At 51.1% G+C, this 27,895-nt stretch overlaps 1 long non-coding RNA gene across 2 annotated transcripts in view; it reads left to right on the top strand.

The window, feature by feature from the left end:
- LOC138266589 (uncharacterized) overlaps positions 1–27,895 on the top strand; it is a 159,077-nt gene that overhangs the window by 15,539 nt on the left and 115,643 nt on the right. For both annotated transcript variants that reach the window (XR_011199560.1, XR_011199559.1), the window contains exon 3: positions 4,107–4,183. This is a non-coding gene — a long non-coding RNA (uncharacterized lncRNA). The remainder of the gene's footprint in view (positions 1–4,106; positions 4,184–27,895) is intronic.

Raw genomic sequence — 27,895 nt, forward strand, 5'->3', positions numbered from 1 at the left:
ACACGATGGGGTGACTCTGACCATCGTCGTCTGGCTGGGACAACACTGCTCCTAACCCTACGTCAGAGGCATCAGTTTGAAGGTGAAAGACTTTATTAAAATTGGGACACCGTAAGACAGATTCCATGGTGAGACAGGTTTTTAGGTGTTGAAAGCTAGAGAGATGGTCGGCTGTTAGGGTTGATAGTTTGGACGGTTGTTTTTTTTAAAGGTGGTCTGTAAGGGGTGCTGCTAGGGTGGAGTACCTGGGTATGAGCCGTCGATAATAACCTACTAACCCCAAAAAGGAACGGAGTTCTTTCTTTGTCGTGGGAATAGGAACTTGTTGGATGGCTTCTATTTTATTTTTCTGAGGGTGGAGTTGTCCCCTCCCTATAAAGTACCCGAGATCTGCAATGTGATCATATGCCAGATGGCATTTCTTCGGATTAGCTGTGAGACCGGCTGTGTGTAAGACACGGAAAACACAATTTAGATGATCAAGATGGTCCTTCCACGTTTCGCTGAAGACCACTATATCATCTAGGTATGCAGAGGCATACTTTTGGAGAGGACGTAATAGATGGTTCATCAACCTTTGAAAGTTAGCTGGAGCCCCGTGGAGGCCAAACGGGAGTACCGTATATTGGTAGAGCCCCGAGGGATTGGAGAAAGCGTTTCTTTCCCGGTCTGCTGGAGCTAGGGGTATTTGCCAGTATCCCTTTGTTAGGTCAAGACTTGACATATACTGGACCTTGCCTAATCTCTCGAGCAGATCGTCAACTCGAGGAATCGGATAGGTATCAAATAGGGAAATGTCATTTAAATGGCGAAAATCAATACAGAAACGGATAGAACCATCCGGTTGCGGCACCAGCACGATGGGGGAACACCAAGGGCTGACAGATGGTTCTATCACTTTCATTTGTAACATTGTCTGTACTTCTTGTTCAATTAGATGTCGGCGGGCCTCGGGGATATGATAGTGTCGTAGTCGTACTACTTGACCCTCCGGGATTCTAATATGATGTTGTATCAATTTGTTTTACCAGGTTTTCCCGAGAAGAAGCTGTTATGTTGAGCCAAAAGGTTCTCTAATTGTTTTAGTTGCTGTTCTGTGAAGTCCGTATTAATTTGGGGTCGTTCTGGGGATGTGTCCGGGTTGGTGGGGCACAGTTCAATATCTAAGGGTTTCTCGGGTGTTATCAGAAAAGCTGTAGCAGTAGGGTTTAGGGAGATCGTGGGCTCTTCCCATTTTTTTAGTAAGTTGATATGGTAGATTTGTACTCGTTTTGGAGTCTTGGATAGTTCCACAAGGTAAGTAACAGGGGAGACCGATTTTAATACTGTGTAGGGACCTTGCCATTTGGGTAAAAGTTTGTTGTCAGAACAGGGACGTAATATAAGAACTTTATCATTGGGTTGGAGGTGTCTTGTTTTTGTACCTTGGTCATAGTATCTTTTTTGGGTATTCTGGGCTTTTTCCATATGACTGCGTACATCTTCCCATATTGTCTGCAGTTGGTGTTTAAGGTCGTGTACATAGTCTAATAGGGTTTTTTCGCTTTCTCCTTCTTCTTCCCTCATCTCAGCCGCCATATCTAATAAGCTACGGGATTGTCGTCCAAAGACCAGCTCAAAGGGACTATGCCCGGTAGAGGCTTGTTCGTGGGACCTTATGGCGTAAAGAACCAATGGGAGCTTTCGATCCCAATCTCGCCCCGATTCTGAGACAGTTTTTCTCAATAGCGTTTTTATGGTGTGATTGTACCTTTCGACCAAGCCATCCGTTTGTGGATGATATACCGAGGTTTTGATTTGTTTGACTCCTAAAGTCTTACAAATATCTGCCATCAAGGATGACATGAAAGGTGTACCTTGGTCCGTCAGGATTTCATTGGGAAACCCGACCCTGGTAAAGAAGGCAATCATGGCAATCATGGCAATTTCTAGTTGTCATGCTAGTGAGAGGTATAGCCTCGGGATACCTAGTGGCATAATCCACGAGAACTAAAATATATGTGTGTCCTTTTGTGGATGGGAGAAGGGGGCCTACTAGGTCCATTCCAATTCTAGAAAATGGGACGTCTATTATTGGTAGTGGTTGTAGGGGTGCTTTTCTCTGGGGCCCTGGATCTACTAGTTGACAACTGGGACATTGGGCACAATACCGCCGGATGTGGGCGTACACCCCCGGCCAATAAAATCTGCGTAATAAATATTCTTCAGTTTTCTCCCTACGATAATGCCCCCCTCCCGGTTGATTGTGAGCCAGAAAGAGGACTTGTGAACGGTAGGGTTCGGGTACCACTAGTTGTCTTTTCTCCCTATCGTCCCGTTTGATAACTCGGTAAAGGAGTTTTTTTTGTATAAGGAAATACAGACCCACCTCATTGGTACTTTCTGTTTTAGCTATTTTCCATGTGTTGTAGAGAGACGGGTCCTCCCGTTGACTGGCCCGGAAGGAGGGGGAGGGATGTGGAATAGTGGCCAAGACCTTCCCTCAGTTCTTTTCTTTCTCCGGGGTCCAATAGAGTTGTTTTGCATGTATCTTCTTCCGTTTGGTGGGTTTATACAGATTAGGTTTACTCTCTATAGGGGTATCTGAAAAGGGGGCTTAAGCCCACCAAGAGTCTGACAGAATTCTAGGTTTCACCCCCTTTAACAGTTCAGGAAAGCGTATATAGTCTGTTCCTAGAATACATTCTTCGACCAAGCGGTCCATAACACCCACAGTTAACAGGTCCTTTTTTCCTTCCCACTCTATTTGCACGGAGGTCAGGGGGTACTTCCTTTTATCCCTGTGTATACAACATATGGAGACCCATTGGATTGCCTGTTGTCCTGGTAGGTCTATCATGTTGGCTCGTATGACGGATTGACTACAACCTGAATCGATAAGGGCTGTAACGAATTTTCCGTTCACTCTTATTTTCTGCCTGTACCGGGGGTCACCCCCTCCTGTGCATAGGACTCTTCCTCTCGTAATTCCAATTTCCATAGGCTCTGGTTTATCCTCCTTGCGAGGGCATACCCGTGCTATATGTCCCCACTCGCCACAACTGTAGCATTGTGGTTGTTGCGTAGGCGGTTTTCCCCTGCTTTGGGTAGCGCCATGTCTTCTGTGGCTTTCCGGGGAAAAGACCGAGCAGGTATTGGTGACAATCGGGTTGAAGGAGTTGCCGTTTTAGGTATTCCTCTCTTAAACTCCGTTGACCTATGGTAGGCACAGGCTAAGTCTACGGCCATAGTTGTATCTACATTGGGGTGTTGACGTATCCAGCTACGGGTGAGGGTAGGAAGGGATTCCAGATATTGTTCTAAGATCACGGCTTTTATAACCTTTCTGTTCCTAAGGGGCCTAACCATTTGAGTCCCAAATCCTTTACTTTATAATATAGTGTCCGGGGGTCTTCAGTAGGGCCCCATTTTATTTTCCGGAATCGCAGGCGGTAGTACTCTGCGTCGGGGCCTACCCGCTCCAAGATACTCTTTTTGATATCTTTATATGGATTGTTGTTTCGTCCGGATTAGCCGCCTGATAGGCGGTTTGGAGGATACCTGTTAATAAGGGGGCTACATACTGACCCCATCGTTCTTCAGGCCATTGGGCCAAGGAGGCCACTATTTCAAAGTTTGTAAAAAATGCATCGGGGTCCTCCCCCTCTAGGTATTTTTGGAGGACTGAGCTAGGCACATTAGGATGGACCTTGCTAGCCGCGATAGTGTCTGTTAGCTTTTGGAGGGCCGTTTCGTGTACTAACTGATTGTTTGCCATGATGGTGGCCTGACTCTTTAACGCGTTCTGGAGGGCCTCCCTATCTTCTTTGGCTTCTCTTTGTTGGGCCTCCCATACTAACTGGAGATGACGTTGACCTTCTGCCAACTGCTGAATCATATCTTCCAAAGTGGGTTTCCCTTCCATTTTATCCTTTTGATCTGTCCTCTATCGCTTAATAAATTCCCACTTCTGACACCACTGTGGCAGTGGGCGTAGCGATAAGAAGGACGAAGGTACTCAAGGGGAAGGGTGAATAAACGTGGTTTTATTATATAACGTTTTAAATTTGCAATATACAATGTTTATGTTCTGTTGGTTAGTGCTCCGCTTTCCTCTTTTCCCCCAGGGTTCCTGATGACTGAAGATGGTTTCCCCGATGGTGTTTCCAGGAAGACCGGAAAAACAAGAGGAACGAAAAGACCGGTAAGTCAAAGGGTTGTGGATTGTGTGGTATTCTTTTCGTAATGAGAGGGAGAGGGGGAGACAGAGAGAGAGAGAGATGGAGAGAGAGAGAGAGAAAGAGAGAGAGAGAGAGAGAGAGAGAGAGAGAGAGTATGGTACATAAGGGTCCTCTCCCCACAGAAAAGAATAAAGCGATGGCAATAGGTTCAGGCGTCCAATGAAGTCACCCCTGTGGGTTTAGTCTCATATACTGTTTAATAAATTCTCTTTACCTCTGTGCTCATTAGTGGTGTTCATGTGCCCTTCTCAACCCCCCCTTTTCCCCTCCTTATTCCCTCCCTCCTCCCCCCTCTCTACTCGTCTCCACTAACCCCCTCCCTACCCACTATATATCGGAGTCTGTCCTTCAAGCAGGACCGTACCTAACTTAGCCACATCCCTCCTGGGACGTGGCGAAGTTCACGCTCCTTGGGACCATCCTGTCCCGTCACGGTATCTTCTAGACCGGTGCTCGTCTGCACCTCCACTGGTGTTCGTCTGCCGTCTACCTCCCTTCTCTCGTCTCCTCGCTCTTCTCCTACCTCGGCGTCTCCTGTTTCCAGCGCGTGGCGCGTGCATAGTCCTTCTTCTCTTTTTTAATCTATCGGGAACCCGGATAGCCGGGTTCCTGGCCTCGGCGATGGTGTCCTCCTCCCTGCTTCTCTTAGGTATGTGTTCGGGAATCCGGATGGCCGGATTCCCGATATCTTTAATCTCGTGCTCGCAGGCGTCGGTAGAGCGGCATTCCGCTCCCGATTCTGTGTTGGATGTAGTCGGGGAGTCCACTTCCCGGCTACAGGCATATTTGCTCATGCACACATATGCCCTCACACGCATTATAGTGCACACTGCCTTAGGACAGTAAGGCCTGCCAGAGCAGTGACTTACCTATATTACATGCAGTGTTATTGGGCATGGCACTCTTGGTGAGTGCCATGCTGAGTTTGCAACTTTGGATTCACCTTGTCATGTACTTGCAATGGCAGTCTGTGTGAGACTGGTATGGGACCTCTCAGAGTGGCACAACTGGTGCTGCAGCTCTGAGGGGCCCTCTTCAGTACCCATGATGTAGGTACCAGGGGTACCACTTACTAGGGGATTTCAAAGGTGGTTGAAGTGCCAAACAGTACAGTTTTGAGGAAAGAGATCTGGCCCTGGGAACTTGTTTAGCAGTAGTCCAGGGCACTTACAGTTTGAAACCACATCATTTTCCAGGCAAAAAGTGGGGGGCTAACCATGTCAAAAGAGTCCCTTTCTCACCCCCCCCCCCCCCCCCCCCCCAATGAAAGGGGATGAAACTACCTTTCCACTTGGGAGTCTTCAATCTCTAAGTGGAAGAACCTGGACATGCCAATTGCATAATTGTATTGGCATGGGCAGGGTCAGTTCTGTGTTCCACTTTAAAATCTATTCCCTGTAGATATATGGACCGCCTAAGCAGTTTGAACTTTTCACCTTTCATTTCTTGAGGCCACCCAAGATGCCAGTGCTCTCTCTGACCTGTGAAGTGAGAGCCAAATAAGTAGGGTCTCAGCTTTTTCAAGGCCCAGACCACAGCAAAGGCTTCCCTCTATATGGCACTCCATTTTTGTTCCCTGGGGAGTAGTCTTCTGCTTATAAAAGCACAACAGGCTGGTCATGTCCCTTATCATTTGAGTGGGCTCAGACTACTCCTTTCCCAAATTCAGAGGCATCTGTTTGAAAAATAAAATGCCTGGAGTAATCAGGAGCTTTCAGGGCTGGGGCAGAACACATTGCTTGCTTCAGAGTGTCAAAAGCCCTTTGACAACTCACTGTCCAGTTAACCTTTTTGGTCCTTTTCTTAGAAGTAAGTTCTGTGAGGGGAGCCACTATGGTGCCGTAATCCTTCCCACACCTCCTACAGTATTCAGTCAAGACAAGGAATGCTCTGCCTTAAATCTGGATGGTTGGAGCTTCCCAAGCCATATTTGTATGGGTCTTGGGCTGTAGTGGCTGAACTTGGCCTCCACCTGCCAGGCGGCCCAAGTATACAACTTTTCCCTACCCTATCTGGCACTTACTGGCCTTGATAGTGAGGCCTGCATTTTGCTGATCCTCAAGGACCTTTCCCAGGTGGATCAGGTGATTCTGCCAGGTGGAACTGTAGATAGCAATCTCATCTAGATAAGCTGAACTAAAGGATTCCAACCCAGCCAGGACTTGATTCACCAACCGCTGGAAGATGGCAGGGGCATTCTTTAACTCAACGGGCATTACAGTAAACTGATAGTGCCACTTGGCTGGAGAATGCTGATCTTTCTTTTGCTCTAGGGGCCAGGCCAATCTGCCAGTAACCAGATGTAAGACCAAAAGTACTCAGGTGTTTATGTCCCTAATCTATGAGCTCATTAGTGGGTGTGCATCCATTTTTGTAACAGCATTAAGGTGTATATAGTATACACAGATCCTTATTTCCTTTCTCTCTCACTTGGAGTGAGGTTTGGGGACTAAAACTACTAGGCTAGCCTCGGGGCTCTCAGAGGGTTCAATGACACCCACATCCAGCATCTCGTTGACTTCAGCTTGGATGCTTCCTCTGCCATGGTCTGACTGTAGGAGGCTGGCCTGGCTTATAGTGGGTACCAATGGTACTTACACCTTGTGCCAGGTCCAGTTATCCCTTATTAGTAGAGTGTAGTAGTGTTCTAGCAGCTTAGGCTGATAGAGGTAGCTATAGCAGAGCAGCCAAGTCTGAACTAGGAGACATGCAAAGCTCATGCAATACCACTTATATCATATAGGTACTATATCATAAGAAAGACAATACTCAGAGTTACTAAAAATAAACATACTTTATTTTAGAGACAATGTGCCAAAAATATCTCAGAGGATATACTCCCTTAGGAGGTAAGTAACATACACAAATTATACACTGCAAACCAAATCAAGTAAGTAAAACAGTCAGTAAGTAGTGCAAACACTGTAAAATACAATAGAATGCAATAGGCCTAGGGGTAACACAAACCATATACTAAGAAAGGGAATGCAAACCACGAATGGACCCCCAGGCTAGTGTAGTGTGTAGAGGGTCACTGGGAGTGTAAGAAAGCACTAAGGGTGTAAAAGATACCCCACCCCAAGACCCTGGAAAGTAGGAGTAAAATGCTATTTCACCAGAAACACACTAAAGTCGTGATAAAGGATTTTGCGAGGACCACAACAGACTGCAAGGCACTGAAGACGGATTCCTGGAACTGAAGACCTGAAAACTAAGGGGACCAAGTCCAAGAGTCGCTAAAGTGTCTAGGGGGACAGGAGCCCACTAAACCCCGGATGAAGGTGTAAAATGGCTGCCTCTGGTTGGAAGAAGCTGCAGGTTTTGCAACAACGAAAGGAGGTAGGAAGTTTTTCTTCGTGCAGAAGATGTCACACGGCATGCTGGAGGATGCAGATTTGTTTACTTGGTAAAATACCACAAACAAGCCTTGCTAGTTGCAAGAGTTGCGTTTGGAGAAAAAGGGTGCTGCCCAGGCCCAGGAAGGACCAGAATGTCGCCACTTGGGAGAGGAGACAGAGGGGGCCAGCAGTAACGTAACAAGTCCACGCACAAGCAGGAAGCACCCACAGAAGTCCTTGAACATGGGTTCAAGTGTCTGAACACAGCGGTCGTCTCAACACTGCAAAGAGAGGTCACACAACAACGGAGATCAACTCAGGGAGCTGAGCATCACAGGAAAGAGTGCTGAGGACCTAGGCTCAGCTGTGCATGCAGGATTTCTTGGAAATGTGAACAGAAGCCCTTGTAGCTGCAGTTCAAAAGGTGCACAGGATTACTGTATCAAGAGGGGAGGGAATGACTTACCTCCTCCAAATGTGGACAGTTGGGCCACTGGACAGTCTGGGTCACTTGGGTCCACCACCTGTGTTACAAGGGCCACGCTCGTCGGGATGAGAGGGGACCCAGCGTACTGGTGGAGCTGAAATTTGGTGCCTGCTGAAGCAGGGAGAAGATTCCGTCGACCCACAGGAGATTTCTTCATGGCTTCCAGTGCAGGGTGAAGGCAGACAGCCCCCAGAGCATGCACCACCAGGAAACAGTCGAGAAAGCTGCCAGGATATGGTGCTACAATGTTGCCAGTAGTCTTCTGGCTACTTTGTTGCAGTTTTGCAGGCGTCCTGGAGCAGTCAGCCGTCGATCCTTGGCAGAAGTTGAAGAGAGAAGTGCAGAGGAGTCCTGCTGGATTCTTGCAAGTTGTTATCTGAGGAAAAGCCCACTGGAGAGACCCTAAATAGCCATCTGAGAAGGATTGGCCACCTAGTCAGGTAAGCACCTATCAGGAGAGGTCCCTGATGTCACTTGCTGGCACTGGCCAATCAGAGGCCTCCAGAGTGCCCTCACACCTCTGGAAACAAGATGGTAGAGGTCTGGGACACACTGGAGGAGCTCTGGGCACCACCCCTGGGGTGGTGATGGACAGGGGAGTAGTCATTCCCCTTTCCTTTGTCCAGTTTCACGCCAGAGCAGGGACTGGGGGTTCACTAAACCGGTGTAGACTGGCTTATGCAAGGAGGGCACCATCTGTGCCCTTCAAAGCATTTTCAGAGGCTGGGAGAGGCTACCCCTCCTCAGTCTTTTAACACCTATTTCCAAAGAGAGAGGGTGTAACACCCTGCTCTCAGAGGAAAGGCTTTGTTCTGCCTTCCTGGGACTGGTCTGCCCAGACCCCAGGAGGGCAGAACCCTGTCTGTGGAGTGGCAGCAGCAGTAGCTGCAGAGAAAACCAGAGAGAGCTGGTTTGGCAGTACCAGAGTCCATAGTGGAGCCCTCTGGATGCATGGAACTGGCTCCCCAATACCATATTTGGCATGGGGGGACAATTCCATGATCTTAGACATGTTACATGGCCATGTTCGGAGTTACCATTGTGAAGCTACATATAAGTATTGACCTATATGTAGTGCACACGTGTAATGGTGTCCCCACACTCACAAAGTCCTTGGAAATGGCCCTGAACTATGTAGGGGCACCTTTGCTAATGCAAGGGTGCCCTCACACTTAGTAACTTTGCACCTAACCTTCAGCAAGTGAAGGTTAGACATATAGGTGACTTATCAGTTACTTAAGTGCAGCGAAAATGGCTGTGAAAGAACGGGTGCTTCATCATCATCAAAGACAAGCTTTATTCGTTCAAAGCATCACAACACAATTAAGAAATTTGAAATTGAAAGAATAAAATAATTTTTATAACCTATACAATTATAAGATAAAACTAATAAATACGTAAAATCTTAAGCTGCTCATGTCTGAATATTCCCTCCTAATACTTCATCATAAAATCTTATTTAAAAAAATGGTTATGTATATGCCATCCTGCCACTAAAAACTTGCTAACTGCAAGAATTAAATCATTGGAACTATGACTTTTTAGAACCTTTAGCTCTGTGCAACATTTTTTCAGGCTCATTTCTTGACAATTTCTGTGAATCTATTTTGACCGAGGAAAGGAATAAGCAGGGCAGAAAAACATAAAATGTTCAACGGTTTACAGGCCACCACATCATACTGGACATATATCAGAGATAGCAGTTAATCCCCAACTACTTGTTAAGGACATCAGCAGTAAGCTCCTAAAAAAAAATCGAGCGTATAAACCTTTGCCCAGTAAGTCTGGTATTATATCTAAGTATGGTTCATACTGCAGGTACCACTTAAAATCAATAAAAAGGTTAGTTAAACGACCGTGTGATTTACAACAAGTATAATCGTTCCTTACATGGGACCAGTATGCAGATTTCAAAACAGTTTTATGGGATTTCTCCAACTTATGAGGGTTCTCCCAGAAGCCTCCCAGACCCAAAATTCGGAACCAATTAGACACGTGTTGTAAGGAAATGCCTCCTTGGCATGGTTACCCCCTGACTTTTTGCCTTTGCTGATGCCAAGTTATGATTTGAAAGTGGGCTGAGGCCTGCTAACCAGGCCCCAGCACATGTGTTCTTTCCCTAACCTGTACGTTTGTTTCCACAATTGACACACCCTGGCATCCAGGTAAGTCCCTTGTAACTGGTACCTCTGGTACCAAGGGCCCTGATGCCAGGGAAGGTCTCTAAGGGCTGCAGCATGTCTTATGCCACCCCGGGGACCCCTCACTCAGCACAGACACACTGCTTGCCAGCTTGTGTGTGCTAGTGGGGATAAAATGACTAAGTCGACATGGCACTCCCCTCAGGGTGCCATGCCAACCTCACACTGCCTATAGGTATAGATAAGTCACCCCTCTAGCAGGCCTTACAGCCCTAGGGTGCACTATACCATAGGTGAGGGCATAAGTGAATGAGCACTATGCCCCTACAGTGTCTAAGCAAAACCTTAGACATTGTAAGTGCAGGGTAGCCATAAGAGTATATGGTCTGGGAGTCTGTCATGCACGAACTCCACAGCACCATAATGGCTACACTGAAAACTGTGAAGTTTGGTATCAAACTTCTCAGCACAATAAATGCATACTGATGCCAGTTTACATTTTATTGTAACATGCACCCCAGAGGGCACCTTAGAGGTGCCCCCTGAAACCTTAACCGACTACCAGTGTAGGCTGACTAGTTTTAGCAGCCTGCCACACACCAGGCATGTTGCTGGCCACATGGGGAGAGTGCCTTTGTCACTCTGTGGCTAGTAACAAAGCCTGTACTGGGTGGAGGTGCTTCTCACCTCCCCCTGCAGGAACTGTAACACCTGGCGGTGAGCCTCAAAGGCTCACCCTCTTTGTTACAGCACCCCAGGGCACTCCAGCTAGTGGAGTTGCCCGCCCCCTCCGGCCACGGCCCCACTTTTGGCGGCAAGGCCGGAGGAGATAATGAGAAAAACAAGAAGGAGTCACTGGCCAGTCAGGACAGCCCCTAAGGTGTCCTGAGCTGAGGTGACTCTGACTTTTAGAAATCCTCCATCTTGCAGATGGAGGATTCCCCCAATAGGGATAGAGATGTGCCCCCCTCCCCTCAGGGAGGAGGCACAAAGAGGGTGTAGCCACCCTCAGGGCTAGTAGCCATTGGCTACTAACCCCCCAGACCTAAACACACCCCTAAATTGAGTATATAGGGGCTCCCAGAACACAGCAAGATAGATTCCTGCAACCTAAGACGAAGAAGGACTGCTGAGCTGAAAACCTGCACAGAAGACGGAGACACCAACTGCTTTGGCCCCAGCCCTACCGGTCTGTCTCCCCACTTCTAAAGACACTGCTCCAGCGACGCGTTCCACAGGGTCCAGCGACCTCTGAAGCCTCAGAGGACTACCCTGCATCTAGAAGGACCAAGAACTCCTGAGGACAGCGGCTCTGTTCCACAAAGACTGCAACTTTGCAACAAAGAAGCAACTTTGAAACAACACACATTTCACGCCGGAAGCGTGAGACTTTGCACTCTGCACCCGACGCCCCCGGCTCGACTTGTGGAGAACAAACACCACAGGGAGGACTCCCCGGTGACTACGAGAGCGTGAGTAGCCAGAGTTTACCCCCCCTGAGCCCCACAGCGACGCCTGCAGAGGGAAGCCGGAGGCTCCCCCTGACCGCGACTGCCTGCTTCAAAGACCCAACGCCTGATAAAGACACTGCACCCGCAGCCCCCAGGACCTGAAGGCTCCGACCTCCAGTGCAGGAGCGACCCCCAGGTGGCCCTCTCCCTTGTCCAGTTGGTGGCTACCCCGAGGAGCCCCCCCCTTGCCTGCCTGCATCGCTGAAGAGACCCCTTGGTCTCCCATTGAAACCTATCGCGAACCCGACGCCTGTTTGCACACTGCACCCGGCCGCCCCCGTGCCGCTGAGGGTGTACTTTTTGTGCTGACTTGTGTCCCCCCTGGTGCCCAACAAAACCCCCCTGGTCTGCCCTCCGAAGATGCGGGTACTTACCTGCTGGCAGACTGGAACCGGGGGACCCCCTTCTCCATTGAAGCCTATGCGTTTTGGGCACCACTTTGACCTCTGCACTTGACCGGCCCTGAGCTGCTGGTGTGGTAACTTTGGGGTTGCCCTGAACCCCCAACGGTGGGCTACCTTGGACCCAACTTTGAACCCCGTAGGTGGTTTACTTACCTGCAAAACTAACAAACACTTACCTCCCCCAGGAACTGTTGAAAATTGCACTGTCTAGATTTAAAATAGCTATATGCCATTTGTGTGAAAACTGTATATGCTATTTTGCTAATTCCAAGTTCCTAAAGTTCCTAAATGAAATACCTTTCATTTAAAGTATTGTTTGTGAATCTTGAACCTGTGGTTCTTAAAATAAACTAAGAAAATATATTTTTCTATACAAAAACCTATTGGCCTGGAATTGTCTCTGAGTGCGTGTTCCTCATTTATTGCCTGTGTGTGTACAACAAATGCTTAACACTACCCTCTGATAAGCCTACTGCTCGACCACACTACCACAAAATAGAGCATTAGAATTATCTCTTTTTGCCACTATCTTACCTCTAAGGGGATCCCTTGGACTCTGTGCATGCTATTTCTTACTTTGAAATAGTACATACAGAGCCAACTTCCTACATTGGTGGATCAGCGGTGGGGTACAAGACTTTGCATTTGCTGGACTACTCAGCCAATACCTGATCACACAACTAAATTCCCAAAAATGTCCTTAGAAACTGATTTTTGAAATTTGAGCTATTTTTCTAAATTTTTAAAAGTCCTGCTAGGGCCTTGTGTTAGTCCCTGTTAGCATTTCTTTTAGAGTTTAAAAGTTTTGTAAAAGTTTGAATTAAGTTCTAGAGATAATTTTAGATTCTTAAAAAGTATTACAACTTTTAGAAACATAGGGGGTCATTACAACCCTGGCGGACGGCGTTAAAGCGGCGGTAAGACCGCAAACAGGCCGGCGAAAAAAAAAGGGAATTATGACCGTGGCGGAAACCGCCAACAAAGACAGCCACTTTAACACTCCGACCGCCACGGCGGTACAGACAAACAGCGCGGCGGTCACCGCCAACAGACATGCGGAAGACAAAGTACTGCCCACAGTATTACAACAGGCCAATCCGCCACTTTTCCGGGGCGGATTCACTGTGGATAAAAACACGGCAGTAACAGATATTTCAAAGGGAAAACGCTCACCTCAAACACTCCACGAGGAAGGAGGACACCATGAAGCCGGAACTCCAAATACTCCCTGCAATAGTGTTCCTGCTCCTCTACGAACATCAGCAACGGCGGCGCAGAAGACAACGGTGAGTACTGCACCTACGACATAGGGGAGGGGGGAGGCAAAAGTCAGGAACACACACACGCAACACCCCCACCCCCACCCTGACCCTCGCACACTACAACACACACACCAATGCATTTCCAAACATCACAGTAACAACCCCCAACCCCCCCGGAAGAATGCAAAGACAAAAGGAAATGAGTACAACCATTGTAATGTATCACAATACAGTAAGCTAATATATACAGAAATATATACAAATGCCAAAATATATACATCACGATCAGTAGTGCAGGTATGCACCATCCAATGTCCGTGGACCACTGGGCCCAAAATGCATGGGCGAGGCCACACTAGATACCTGTCCAGAAACGGAGAGAACACTGCAGGGGCATCAGATAGAAATACAACAGGCACCTCAGGGGGAAGGGAAGGGGGGGCACCTCAGCCGGATGACAGCACCACGCCAGATCCACGATGGGGCTCCATGCCCATTGATGTATCCTGGGGAGTGCAAAGCCACAGTCTCACAAGTCTCTACAGTGGGTGGGTTGCCCACTGTACCATCCTGGGGAGTGCAAAGCCACAGTCTCACAAGTCTTTTCAGTGGGTGGTTTGCCCACTGTACTATCCTGGGGAGTGCAAAGCCACAGTCTCACAAGTCTTTTCAGTGGGTGGTTTGCCCACTGTACCATCCTGGGGAGTGCAAAGCCACAGTCTCACAAGTCTTTTCAGTGGGTGGTTTGCCCACTGTACCATCCTGGGGAGTGCAAAGCCACAGTCTCACAAGTCTTTTCAGTGGGTGGTTTGCCCACTGTACCATCCTGGGGAGTGCAAAGCTACAGTTTCACAAGTCGATAACAGTCTCCACTGGTTCTGGAGGGGGACTGGTGCCCAGAGTGCTTAACTCTTCCTGTGATGGTCCCAGTTACGTCACTGCCCCTGCCGCACATGGGCTAGCGATGCTTGAGTTGGCGGTGCTTGCCCTGTTCAGCGGTGCTTGCCCTGTTCAGCGGTGCTTGACTTGGCGGTCCTTGCCCTGTTCAGCGGTGCTTCCCCTGTTCAGCGGTGCTTGCCATGGCGGTCTTTGCCCTGTTCAGCGGTGCTTGCCCTGTTCAACGGTGCTTGCCATGGCAGTCTTTGCCCTGTTCAGCAGTGCTTGCCATGGCGGTTTCTGCCCTGTTCAGCGGTGCTTCACTTTGCTGTCTCTGACCTGTGCAGCGGTGTGTGCCATGGCGGTCCCTCATTGCCCTGGGGCCCTCCAGGGCACTGACTCTGGCGGTGGCCTCCTGACCAGTGACGATAATGCTGCCCTCCAGGGCACTGACTCTGGCGGTGGTCTCCTGACCAGTGACGACAGTGCTGCCCTCCAAGGCACTGACTCTGGCGGTGGTCTCCTGACCAGTGACGACTGTGCTGCCCTCCAGGGCACTGACTCTGGCGGTGGTCTCCTGACCAGTGACGATTGTGCTGCCCTCCAGGGCACTGACTCTGGCGGTGGTCTCCTGACCAGTGACTATAGCGCTGGCGGTGGCGTCCTGGGCAGCGGGGATGATGGCGGCCTTCTCCGCCGTGCTGCTCTTCCCAGACTTTGGCGCTTTCATCTGCCCCTTCCCCACCTTGGGAGGAGTCACAGCTGACTCAACACTTCCCCCGGGACCTTTGTGAGCGGCTTTGCCGGCAGGAGTCTTCACCCTCTCCCGTCGGGCACTGTCCAACTTCTTGTGCTTCACAGGGGGGTACTGGCTGTGTTTTGGCTCCGTGTCACACTGGCTGCCCTGGTGCCCGGTGCACTCCACATACCTCTAACAGGCACCACTGGTACCGGACTTTTCTGGGCTGAGGTGCTCCTACGGGACCTATGAATTGGAGGGAGGGGTGGTGGGAAAGAGTTCAACGTTGCTCAGGAAAAGTTTCTGATGAACACTGGGACGGGTAGCTGGAGGTGGTCTGGGAGTGGAGGAAGAGGAGGTGGTTGTAGGAGGTGTAACTTTAGGTGATTTGAGTGCAGGTGCATGTTCTGGAGGCTGTCGTGAGGTGAATGGATGTTGGGTGTGTGTGTGCCTGCGTTTGTGTACTTTGGGAGGGGGTGTCACAGACTCACTGGGAGAGGACACAGGGGACGTGTAAATGGTAGTGGGGGTGGTGAGTGCAGGTGAGCGGGGTGTGGTGCTGGGTGTTCTGGTGCGAGTCCTAGTGGCTGTAGTGGTAGTGCATGCAGGTGAGAGTGTAGACGACACTGGGAGGGAGGAGGGAGGCGACGAGGAGGGGGACACAGCGGAGGCAGTGGATGTTGCTGTGTCTGTATGTGGGTGATGCTTGTGTGAGTGCCTGTGGGATGTGTGGTGCCTATGTTTGCCTGAGCTGCCCTTGTGTGTTGACGTGTGTGCAGGCTGGTCTGATGTTGTGCTTGGGATAGGCAGAGGTACAGCGGATTGGGTCTGGGTGGAGGAAGTTGGAGGGGGGAGGCTAGACACAGGGACAATGGCTACCATCAGTGCTGAGGCCAGAGATTGCAGGGTTCGATGATGGGCAGCCTGACGAGAATGAATGCCCTCCAGGAATGCATTAGTGTGTTGCAACTCCCTTTCTAGACCCTGGATGGCATTCACAATGGTAGACTGCCCAACAGTGAGTGACCTGAGGAGGTCAATGGCCTCCTCACTGAGGGAAGCAGGGGTGACACGGGCAGGGGCTGAGGTGCCTGGGGCGAAGGTGATGCCCACCCTCCTGGGTGAGCGTGCACGGGGCGAAGGCTGAGGGGCTGCTGGGAGGGCGGTGCTGGTAGGGGGGTGGCGGCTGTACCTGTTGAAGTGGGGGGCACAGATGGTGCCGCCACCACAAGGGAGCTCCCATCGGAGGACGAGTCTGTGTCACTGTTTGCTGATCCGGTGACCGCCGTGAAGCTCCCCTCGCCCTCCGTCCCACTGGTGTACTCAGAGTCCGTGGCGTGGCCCTCCATGGCCATGTGGGATGCAGCCCCCTGGTGCTCCGGTGCCACTGTACCTCCGCCTGATGATGCTGATACACAAAAGAACAGGGCGAGCACAAAAAGGGGGGCGGACGACAGAAGAAAGACAGGTTGAGTGCATGGCTTACCGTTGGCGAACAATACAGACACAGCAGCCCCCTGCACTACGCCACGCTCTTGGCCTCTACAGATGCAGTTCCTGGGATATGGCCTACATGGCTATGGCCGACATCTGCACAAATAGATGACACAGGGGCATGAATACCAGTACTTGGCACTCTACAGAGGTGGGGTGGGGTGCTACATGGCCTGCATTACGGAGGGGCCTAGCCTACGGAACACGCCCTGGCATAGGGAAACCCACAGCCCTCCTCCCCCACCCAGAAACCTCCACTGCACGCAAAGTCTGCAGAATGAGAGTGTACTCACCCCCTTCAAATCAAATCAAATCATTAACATTTATAAAGCGCGCTACTCACCCGTGCGGGTCTCAAGGCGCTAGGGGGAAGGGGGGGGGGGTTACTGCTGCTCGAAAAGCCAGGTTTTTAGGAGTCTCCGGAATGCGGAGTGGTCCTGGGTGGTCCTGAGGCTGGTGGGGAGGGAGTTCCAGGTCTTGGCTGCCAGGAAGGAGAAGGACCTCCCACCCGCCGTGGAGCGGCAGATGCGAGGGACGGCAGCGAGCGCGAGGCCAGAGGAATGGAGGAGTCGGGTGGGGGCGTAGAAGCTGAGGCGAGGGTTGAGGTATTCCGGTCCCTTGTTGTGGAGGGCTTTGTGTGCGTGGGTGAGAAGTCGGAAGGTGATCCTTTTGCTGACTGGGAGCCAATGCAGGTGTCTCAGGTGTGCGGAGATGTGGCTGTTGCGGGGTACGTCGAGGATGAGACGGGCCGAGGCGTTTTGAATACGTTGCAGGCGTTTTTGGAGTTTGGCAGTGGTCCCAGCGTAGAGGGTGTTGCCGTAGTCCAGGCGGCTCGTGACGAGGGCGTGGGTCACGGTTTTTCTAGTGTCGGCGGGGATCCAGCGGAAGATCTTGCGGAGCATGCGGAGGGTGAGGAAGCAGGCGGAGGACACGGCGTTGACTTGCTTGGTCATGGTGAGAAGATGGTCCAAGATGAAGCCGAGGTTGCGGGCGTGGTCTGCGGGGGTCGGTGCGGTGCCGAGGGCCGTGGGCCACCAGGAGTCGTCCCAAGCGGATGGGGTGTTGCCGAGGATGAGGACTTCCGTTTTGTCAGAGTTCAGCTTTAGGCGGCTGAGCCTCATCCAATCTGCGACGTCCTTCATGCCCTCTTGTAGGTTGGTCTTGGCGCTGGCGGGGTCCTTGGTAAGGGAGAGTATAAGTTGGGTGTCGTCGGCGTAGGAGGTGATGATGATGTTGTGCTTGCGTACGATGTCGGCGAGGGGGCTCATGTAGACATTGAAGAGTGTCGGGCTGAGCGATTGTGTCTGCTGTGATGCCCTCATGCGCCCATCCAACTCAGGGTAGGCCCCCGCCAGGATCCGGAACATCAGGGGGGTCATGGTGCGACGGGCACCCCTCGCATGTTGGGAGGCCATCCCCAGCTGAGCCTCCGCCGTCTTCTTGCTCCAGCGGCGAATGTCCTCCCATCTTTTACAGCAGTGGGTGCTCCGTCTCTGGTGGACCCCCAGGGTCCGGACGTCCTTGGCAATGGCACGCCACATATCCTTCTTCTGGTGGGCGCTGACCTACAGGACATGTACAGGGGAAGAAGAGAAGTCATTAACAACTGCACCATCGAAGTGAGTGGCCCACAACCCTGCCCTTGCCATGTGGCACATGCATTCACACTCATTCATGCTCGCTGAACTGTGCCCCCTTCCTTCTTACATCCAGCCCTCTCCACCCAGGCATAGCTCATACAACTTGCACCCTATGTACTCACCTGTTGGTCTGGAAGACCATAGAGTAGCGTGTACTGGGGGAGGACCCTGTCCACGAGCTTCTCCAACTCCTGTGCAGTGAAGGCAGGGGCCCTTTCCCCAGACACACGTGCCATTGTCTCTTCCAGACCGAGGTCACAGCAGCACTTGCAGTATAGGTCCTCTCCTGTCGAAGATCAGGTATCGAGTGATTGAACAGATAGAAAATGGCGGTCACGTCCGCAGTGGTGACATCCGCGGCGGTGCGTATCATCACCGCCGGCGCACTTCGTCATTGGCTCCTGGGACCCATAGGGTCCAATGTTAATCAATGCAGCATTGCGCCGCGGTCTACGACCGCCTACCGCGACGGTGTACAACGCCAGCGCAGTTACCTCACCTCCCATTGTCCCACTTTAGAGGTCAGGCAGCCGCCATTTCAGGGGCCCACCTGGCTTCATTTTCAACTGCGTCACACATACCGAGGCCTGGACTCAACACACATACAGACAACTCTTTTGGAATTTGTTTCGTGTTCTGTGTAGCTGTGCGTACATACCTCTGAATAGCTTGACTCTGTGGTCGCTGTTGTCCTTCCTAGGCACCGTCAGCTGGGACATGTGAGGAGATGGCAGAATCCTCTGGTGTACCGACCGCTGGTGGACCTGTTGACAATGGAGGAGCTACATTTAATCATCACCTACAGGTTTGACCGTGCCACAATCCAGGAACTGTGTACCCAGTTGGAGCCAGACCTGATGTCACCAATCCGCCATCCCACAGGAATCCCCCCTCAAGTGCAAGTGCTATCTGTGCTCCATTTCCTTGCAAGTGGGTCATTTCAAACAAATGTGGCCATGGCATCAGGGATGTCCCAGCCTATGTTTTCCAACGTGTTGTCCAGAGTGTTGTCTGCCCTGCTGAAACACATGAGGAGCTACATCGTTTTCCCTCAGGTGGAGGATTTGCCTACAGTAAAAGTTGATTTCTATGCCCTGGGACATATCCCTAACATCATAGGTGCCATTGATGGGACCCATGTAGCTCTGGTCCCCCCCCACAGGAGTGAACAGGTGTACAGAAACCGGAAGAGTTATCATTCCATGAATGTACAGATGGCATGTTTGGCAGACCAGTACATCTCCCAGGTACATGCTATGTTCCCTGGCTCAGTGCATGACGCCTACATCCTGCGGAATAGCAGCATCCCTTATGTGATGGGTCAACTCCAGAGGCACCGTGTGTGGCTATTAGGGGACTCTGGTTACCCCAACCTGTCATGGCTACTGACCCCAGTGAGGAATTCCAGGACCAGGGCAGAGGAACGCTACAATGAGGCCCATGGGCGGACTAGGAGGGTGATCGAACGCACCTTCGGCCTCCTGAAGGCCAGGTTCAGGTGCCTCCATATGACAGGAGGTTCCCTATTCTACTCACCAAGGAAGGTGTGCCAGATCATCATCACCAGCTCCATGCTTCACAATCTTGCTTTGTGACGCCAGGTGCCTTTTCTGCAGGAGGATGGTCCAGATGACAGTGTTGTGGCAGCTGTGGAGCCTGTGGACAGTGATGAGGAGGAAGCGGAGGAAGAAGACATTGACAACAGGGACTCAGTCATACAGCAATATTTCCAGTGACACACAGGTGAGAACACTTTCTTTACTTATACTTTTACTTTCACACTTCTACCTTTATCCTGTCTGTAAATTTCAAGCAGTATTTGGTAACTGAGTTGTTCATTTCCATTACGGTTTCACAGGTGTGGTTACCAACGTGTGTCATCTGCTTGCATCCTTCATGGACTCATGATGTGTGACATAGGTATGTTGACATTACTATTGAGAACGGATTTTGTCATTGTTATAGCTAATACACATTTTCTCAATCACAGACTGACTCCAGATTGTTTTGTGGTTCAAGGGTGTTTATTGCAGTGCAAAATATTGGAGGGGGGTGGTAAAATGGTGGTGGGTGATGGTGGAGGAATGTCCATGGCAGAGTCCAGTCTATTAGTCTCACAGGTGCACTGCCCATATGGGCATAGGAAATGGAGCTGGTGCAGTTCCAATATGGACAGGGTTACAAAGTGGGACAGTGGGATGACAATAACGGTGGTCTCATTTCTTGGCGGGGGTCTTGCAATCATGCTCTGTCCTGTTCCTGGATCTCAGGGACCGCTTGCGGGGTGGTTGTCCGTCTGCAGGGGGTGGGGTGCTGGTGTGGTGGTCCTGTGGCAGGGCGTCCTGTCCACTAGTGCCGGCGGAGGTGGTGGGCAGTTCATCGTCAATGCTAGTGTCAGGGGCCCCTTGGAGTGCCACGGTGTCCCTCATGGTGTTCTGTATGTCCTTCAGCACCCCTACGATGGTGCCCAGGGTGGAGATGATGGTTCTGAGTTCCTCCCTGAAGCCCAAATACTGTTCCTCCTGCAGGCGCTGGGTCTCCTGAAACTTGGCCAGGACCGTCACCATCGTCTCCTGGGAGTGGTGGTATGCTCCCATGATGGAGGAGAGGGCCTCGTGGAGAGTGGGTTCCCTTGGCCTGTCCGCCCCCTGTCGCACAGCAGCCCTCCCAGTTCCCCTGTGTTCCTGGGCCTCTGTCCCCTGGACCGTGTGCCCACTACCACTGCCCCCAGGTCCCTGTTGTTGTTGGGGTGGTGGGTTATCCTGGGTTCCCTGTAGTGGTGGACACACAGCTGATTGACGTGTCCTGGGTACGGAGGTATGGGCCCGCTGGGTGGGTGCTGTACTGGTGTTTCCAGAGGGTGGAAGGTCAGTGTTGGGCTGTGCCTGTGCAAGGGGAACCGACTGTCCCGAGGCCAGCGATGGTCCGGGCTGGTCATCTGGATCCAGTTGGCCAGAGCTGCTGTCATCACTGTGGGCCTCTTCTGTGGGTGCGGTAGAGATGTCTGGACCCTCCTGTCTGGTGACGTTAGGTAGTGGTCCTGCAGGGGTATAAAAGCATGATTATTGCATGTGTGTGTGTCATGGTGTACAATGGGTGAGCGTGTACCCCAGTGCTAGCATTCCTGTGTGGGGGCTTGTGTGATGATGGTTAGGGGTTGTTATGGGTATGTGCAGTGGGCATGCTTTAGTGATGGGTGTCCATGCAGGGCTTGGTGTTGGGATGGGTGGTTTGTGTTATTAGTACATTAGTGAGGAGTTGGAGTGATAGGGGATGGGGCGAGGGTGGGGGTGTGTGATAGCATGCAGTTAGAGGGGGTGATATGATAGTTAAGATTAGACTTACCAGTGTCCATTCCTCCACCGACTCCTCCGAGGCCCTCAGAATGCATGATGGTCAAGACCTGCTCCTCCCATGTTGTTAGTTGTGGGGGAGGAGGTGGGGGTCTGCCGCCAGTCCGCTGAACCGCGATGTTGTGCCTGGAAACCATGGAACGCACCTTCCCCCGTAGGTCGTTCCACCTCTCCCTGATGTCCTCCCGATTTCTTGGGTGTTGTCCCACTGCGTTGACCCTGTCGACTATTCTTCGCCATATCTCCATCTTCCTAGCTATAGAGGTGTGCTGCACCTGTGATCCAAATAGCTGTGGCTCTACCCGTATGATTTCCTCTACTATGACCCTGAGCTCCTCCTCCGAAAACCTGGGGTGTCTTTGGCGTGCCATGGGGTGGTGTAGGTGATGTGTGGGGTCGTGTATGTGGTGATGAGTGTGGTGATGTGTAGTGGTGTGTGGTGTTTTGTGCGTGGATGTTGTGTGGGTGATGGTGTTGTGTGCCTCTGTGTGGTTGGGTTGTCTATTTCTGTGCTCACTCTCTGGCCTTCGTCTACAATTTTGGGTCGTAGGGGTTTGTGGGTGATGTGGGTGTGTGTTTTATATTGTGTTGGGTGTGTGGGGGTGTTGTTTGTATGTGTATCAGGTGTGTGTAATTCGAATTGTCCAATGTGGCGGTGTTTTGGAGATGTGTGTGTATTTTGAGCGCGGCGGTGTGTACCGCCAATGGAACACTGCGGTTGAAAGACCGCCGCATGGATTCGTGGGTCGTAATAGCATGGGCGTGTTTCTGTTGGCGTGACGGTGGAGGTTTTGTTTTCGCCACTTTATCACTGACCTTTGGTGTGGCGGACTTGTGTGGGTGTCTGAATTTCGGCGGTTTCCGAGATGTGGGTCATAATAGCTGTGGCGGAATTCCGCGGCGGTATTTTGGCGGTCTTCTGCACGGCGGTAAGCAGCTTTTACCCCCAATGTTGTAGTGACCCCCATAATGTCTAATGCAGAAGAGAATGTGATGGAACTCAACGTCACCCCTTACCTGAATCTTAGGATGTCAGAGTTAAGGTCTCTCTGCAAAACCAAAAAGATTAGAACTGGTTCAAACCCTACCAAAATACAGCTCCAGGAGCTTTTGGCAGGGTTTGCCAAGAACAACCCCTCTGAGGATGATCTCCCAGAGGGGGAGACTAGTGAAGTGGAGGAATTCCCACCTCCAGTCCTAGTTAGGGAGGCCAGGGCTCCTCAAACCCTTACTCCAAATGTGATAGTCAGAGATGCTGCTTCTTTCACAGGAGAGTCCAGCACCTCTGGAATCACTTGGGATAGCCTCAGTGAAGATGACCTACTGTTAGCCCGGATGGCCAAAAGATTGGCTTTAGAGAGACAGCTCCTAGCCATAGAAAGGGAAAGACAAGAGATGGGTTTTGGTCCCATCCATGGTGGCAGCAACATAAATAGGGTCAGAGATTCTCCTGACATGTTGAAAATCCCAAAAGGGATTGTAACTAAATATGAAGATGTTGATGATATCACCAAATGGTTCACAGCTTTTGAGAGGGCTTGTGCAACCAGAAAAGTGAACAGATCTCACTGGTGTGCTCTCCTTTGTGAAATGTTCACTGGAAAGTGTAGGGATAGACTCCTCACACTCTCTGGAAAAGATGCAGAATCCTATGACCTCATGAAGGCTACCCTGATTGAGGGCTTTGGATTCTCCACTGAGGAGTATAGAATTAGGTTCAGGGGGGCTCAAAAATCCTCGAGCCAGACCTGGGTTGATTTTATTGACTACTCAGTGAAAACACTGGATGGTTGGATTCAAGGCAGTGGTGTAAATGATTATGATGGACTGTACAATTTATTTGTCAAAGAAAACCTGTTAAGTAATTGTTTCAATGATAAACTGCATCAGCATCTGGTAGACCTAGGACCAATTTCTCCCCAAGAATTGGGAAAGAAGGCGGACCATTGGGTCAAGACTAGGGTGACCAAGACTTCCACAGGGGGTGACCAAAAGAAAGGGGTCACAAAGACTCCCCAGGGGAAGAATGTTGAGACATCCAAAGGGAAAAGTAAAGAGTTTTCTATAGGGCCCCAAAAACCTGCTCGGGAGGGCCCAGAGCCTCTTCACAATCCAATTTTGGGTACAAGGATAAAAACTTTGATCCCAAAAAGGCCTGGTGTCGTAGCTGTAATCAGCCAGGACACCAAACTGGAGACAAGGCCTGTCCGGCTAACACTGGAATGGCCAGTCTCCAAGTGGGATCAACAGTGTGCCCAGAGCAAATCAGGGTTCACACTGAAGCTACATTAGTCTCTGAGGGTGGGGTGGATTTAGCCACACTGGCTGCCTGGCCCCCTAATATGCAAAAATACAGGCAGCAGCTCTTAATTAATGGGACAAGTGTAGAAGGCCTGAGGGATACAGTTGCCAGTGTCACCATGGTGACAGAGAAACTGGTTTCCCCTGGTCAATACCTGGCTGGACAAACTTATCCAGTCACCAACGCTGACAATCAGACTAAAGTACATCCCATGGCTATAGTAACTTTAGAGTGGGGAGGGGTCAATGGCCTGAAACAGGTGGTGGTCTCCTCAAATATCCCTGTAGACTGTTTGCTTGGAAATTACCTGGGGTCCTCAGCATGGGCTGAGGTAGAACTCAAAACCCATGCAGCCATGCTGGGTATCCCTGAACTGGTGTGTGTCAAGACAAGGGCACAGTGCAAGGCTCAGGGTGAAAAAGTGGTGTTGGAGCCTGGAAAAAGGGCCCAACCCTCCAAGAGAAAAGGAAAGAAAACTGGGGAACCAGTTTCAACACAACAAGAAAAAGAGAACCTCTCTTCCCAGGAAGAAGTTCTGCCCTCTGAGGGAACTGAGCCCCTGGAGTTAGAACCTTATCAGGTTGAGCTCCTTGGCCCAGGGGGACCCTCAAGGGAACAGTTGTGTAAGGGGCAAGAAACCGGTCCCTCTCTTGAAGGCCTTAGGCAGCAAGCTGCTGAAGAGTCCAATTGCAAAATATCAGGAACACATAGAGGCCCTCATTCTGACCTTGGCGGTCTTTTCGCAAGACCGCCGAGTTACCGCCGCGGTAAAGACCGCCGACCGCGGCGGTATGCCGCTGCGCGTATTCCGACCGCTGGGAGCGTTCCGCCGGAATACCGCCAGCAGCCACACTGGCGGTCGGCGGGAAAGTGGAGACTGGTCAACCTCCACCGCCACGCCAGCAGAACACCACCCCCAGAATTACGACCCACATTTCTGTGTGGCGGTCTTCTGTTGGCGGTCTTCTGTTGGCGGTCACGTCCCTATGGCTCCCGTCGCCTCCCGGAGGACCAACGCACAAGGTAAGTTGATCGTCCGTGAGGGGAGGGGGTGGGGGGGTGTTGTGTGATGTGTGCGTGCATTGGGGTGTGCATGTGAGTGTGTAGAGGGGGTGTGTGAGTGCGTGCATGCGGGCGGGGAGTGCTGCTGTGCCTATGGGCAATGTGTGTAGTTCGGCGGGTGCGCATGTCGGCATGTATGTGTGCGGGTATGTGTCCCCGTTGTGTATGTGTGTGTGTAGGGGGTGTGTATATGTGCATGTTGGGGGTGTGTGCATGTCGGGGTGCGTGTATGTGCATGTCGGGGTGGGGGTGGGGAGGGGGTTTGTACCACCTCTGGGGGGTGGCAGGGGGGTGGAGGGTGTGGGGGGAGGACTCGGGGGGGCAGTGGGGGGTGGGGGAGACCCCTATCAGTGCCAGGGAAGGAATTCCCTGGCCCCGATAGTGCCTACCGCCATGGTTAGCATGGCGGTTCCCGAACGCCAGAAACCGCGGCGGTAAGCAGGGTCATGATACCGTTGGCGGTCTTGGGTCGACCGCCGGACCGGAGTGCGCAGACTCCAGCCCGTCGGTCATGACCGCCGTGGCTGTCGGAGTGGGGAAGTGGCGGTCGGTCGCGGCGGTGACCGCCGCGGTCAGAATGCCATTTTTAATACCGCCGGTCTGTTTGCGGTCCGACCGCCGCCTCTCCGCCGACCGCCAAGGTCAGAATGAGGGCCAGAGTCTTTTGGGAAGATGGACTCCTTTACACTGAGGCAAGAGATCCCAAACCTGGTGCCACTAGGAGAGTGGTAGTGCCTCAGGAGTTTAGGGAGTTCATTCTGACCTTAGCTCATGACATTCCTCTTGCTGGGCATTTGGGACAGACCAAGACGTGGGAGAGACTAGTCAACCACTTCTATTGGCCCAACATGTCCCAGAAGGTCAAGGAGTTTTGTGCCTCCTGTGCCACCTGTCAAGCCAGTGGTAAGACAGGTGGACACCCAAAGGCCCCCCTCATTCCACTTCCAGTGGTGGGGGTCCTCTTTGAAAGAGTGGCTGTGGACATAGTGGGTCCACTTGAACCTCCCACAGCCTCAGGGAACCAATACATACTAGTAGTAGTGGATCATGCTACTAGATACCCTGAAGCAATTCCCCTCAGCCAAAGCACTCATTGTGGGATTTCCTAAAGAGGTGGTGTCTGACAGAGGTACCAACTTTATGTCAGCATACCTGAAACACACGTGGAATGAGTGTGGGGTAACTTACAAATTCACCACACCATACCATCCACAAACCAATGGTCTTGTTGAAAGATTTAACAAGACATTGAAAGGCATGATCATGGGGCTCCCTGAAAAACTCAAAAGGAGATGGGATGTCCTCTTGCCATGTCTGCTTTTCGCCTACAGAGAGGTACCTCAGAAGGGAGTAGGGTTTTCCCCCTTTGAACTTCTGTTTGGCCATCCTGTAAGGGGACCACTAGCTCTTGTGAAAGAAGACTGGGAGAGACCTCTTCGTGAGCCTAAACAAGATATAGTGGACTATGTAATGGCCTATGTTCAAGGATGGCAGAGTATATGGAAAAGGCAAGTAAAAACCTTGAGGCCAGCCAACAACTCCAGAAGTTGTGGTATGACCAAAAGGCTGCTATGGTTGAGTTTTAACCAGGGCAGAAAGTCTGGGTTCTGGAGCCTGTGGCTCCCAGGGCACTTCAGGACAGATGGAGTGGCCCTTACCCAGTGCTAGAAAGGAAGAGTCAGATCACCTACCTGGTGGACCTAGGCACTAGCAGGACCCCCAAAAGGGTGATTCATGTGAACCGCCTCAAACTCTTCCATGACAGGGCAGATGTGAATCTGTTGATGGTAACAGACGAGGACCAGGAAGATGAGAGTGAACCTCTCCCTGATCTCCTCTCCACAGACCCTAAAGATGGTTCAGTAGATGGAGTGATCTATTCAGACACCCTCTCTGGCCAACAGCAATCTGACTGTAGGAAGGTCCTGCAAGAGTTTGCTGAGCTCTTTTCCATAACCCCTGGTCAGACACACCTGTGTACCCATGATGTGGACACAGGAGACAGCATGCCTGTCAAAAACACATTTTTTAGACAGTCTGACCAAGTTAAGGAAAGCATCAAGTGGAAGTCCACAAGATGCTGGAATTGGGAGTCATTGAGCACTCTGACAGCCCCTCGGCTAGCCCAGTGGTCTTAGTCCCCAAACCTCACACCAAAGATGGAAAGAGAGAGATGAGGTTTTGTGTGGACTACAGAGGACTTAATTCTGTCACCGAGACAGATGCCCATCCTACTCCAGGGGCAGATGAATTGATAGACAAACCAGGTGCTGCCAGATACTTAAGTACCTTTGACTTAACAGCAGGGTACTGGCAAATCAAAATGGCACCAGGAGCAAAAGAAAAGACAGCATTCTCCACACCTGATGGGCATTATCAGTTTACTGTTATGCCCTTTGGTTTAAAGAATGCCCCTGCCACCTTTGGTGAATCAAGTCCTTGCTGGCTTGGAGTCCTTTAGTGCAGCTTATCTTGACAATATTGCTGTCTTTAGCTCCAACTGGCAGGATCACCTGGTCCACCTGAAGAAGGTTTTGAAGGCCCTGCAAGCAGCAGGCCTCTCTATCAAGGCATCCAAATGCCAGATAGGACAGGGAACTGTGGTTTACTTGGTACACCTTGTAGGTGGAGGCCAAGTTCAGACACTCCAGCCTAAGATCCAGACTATTCTGGACTGGGCAGCTCCAAAAACCCAGACTCAAGTCAGGGCATTCATTGGCTTGACTGGGTACTACAGGAGGTTTGTGAAGGGATATGGATCAATAGTGACACCCCTCACAGAACTTACCTCCAAGAAAATGCCCAAGAAGGTAAACTGGACTGTAGAATGCCAACAGGCCTTTGACACCCTGAAACAAGCAATGTGCACAGCACCAGTTCTCAAAGCTCCAGATTACTCCAAGCAGTTCATTGTGCAGACTGATGCCTCTGAACATGGGATAGGGGCAGTTTTGTCCCAAACAAATGATGATGGCCTTGACCAGCCTGTTGCTTTCATTAGCAGGAGGTTACTCCCCAGGGAGCAGCGTTGGAGTGCCATTGAAAGGGAGGCCTTTGCTGTGGTTT

Source organism: Pleurodeles waltl, chromosome 11 (genome assembly GCF_031143425.1).
Source record: "Pleurodeles waltl isolate 20211129_DDA chromosome 11, aPleWal1.hap1.20221129, whole genome shotgun sequence".
In the NCBI taxonomy this organism is placed as follows: Eukaryota; Metazoa; Chordata; class Amphibia; order Caudata; family Salamandridae; genus Pleurodeles; species Pleurodeles waltl.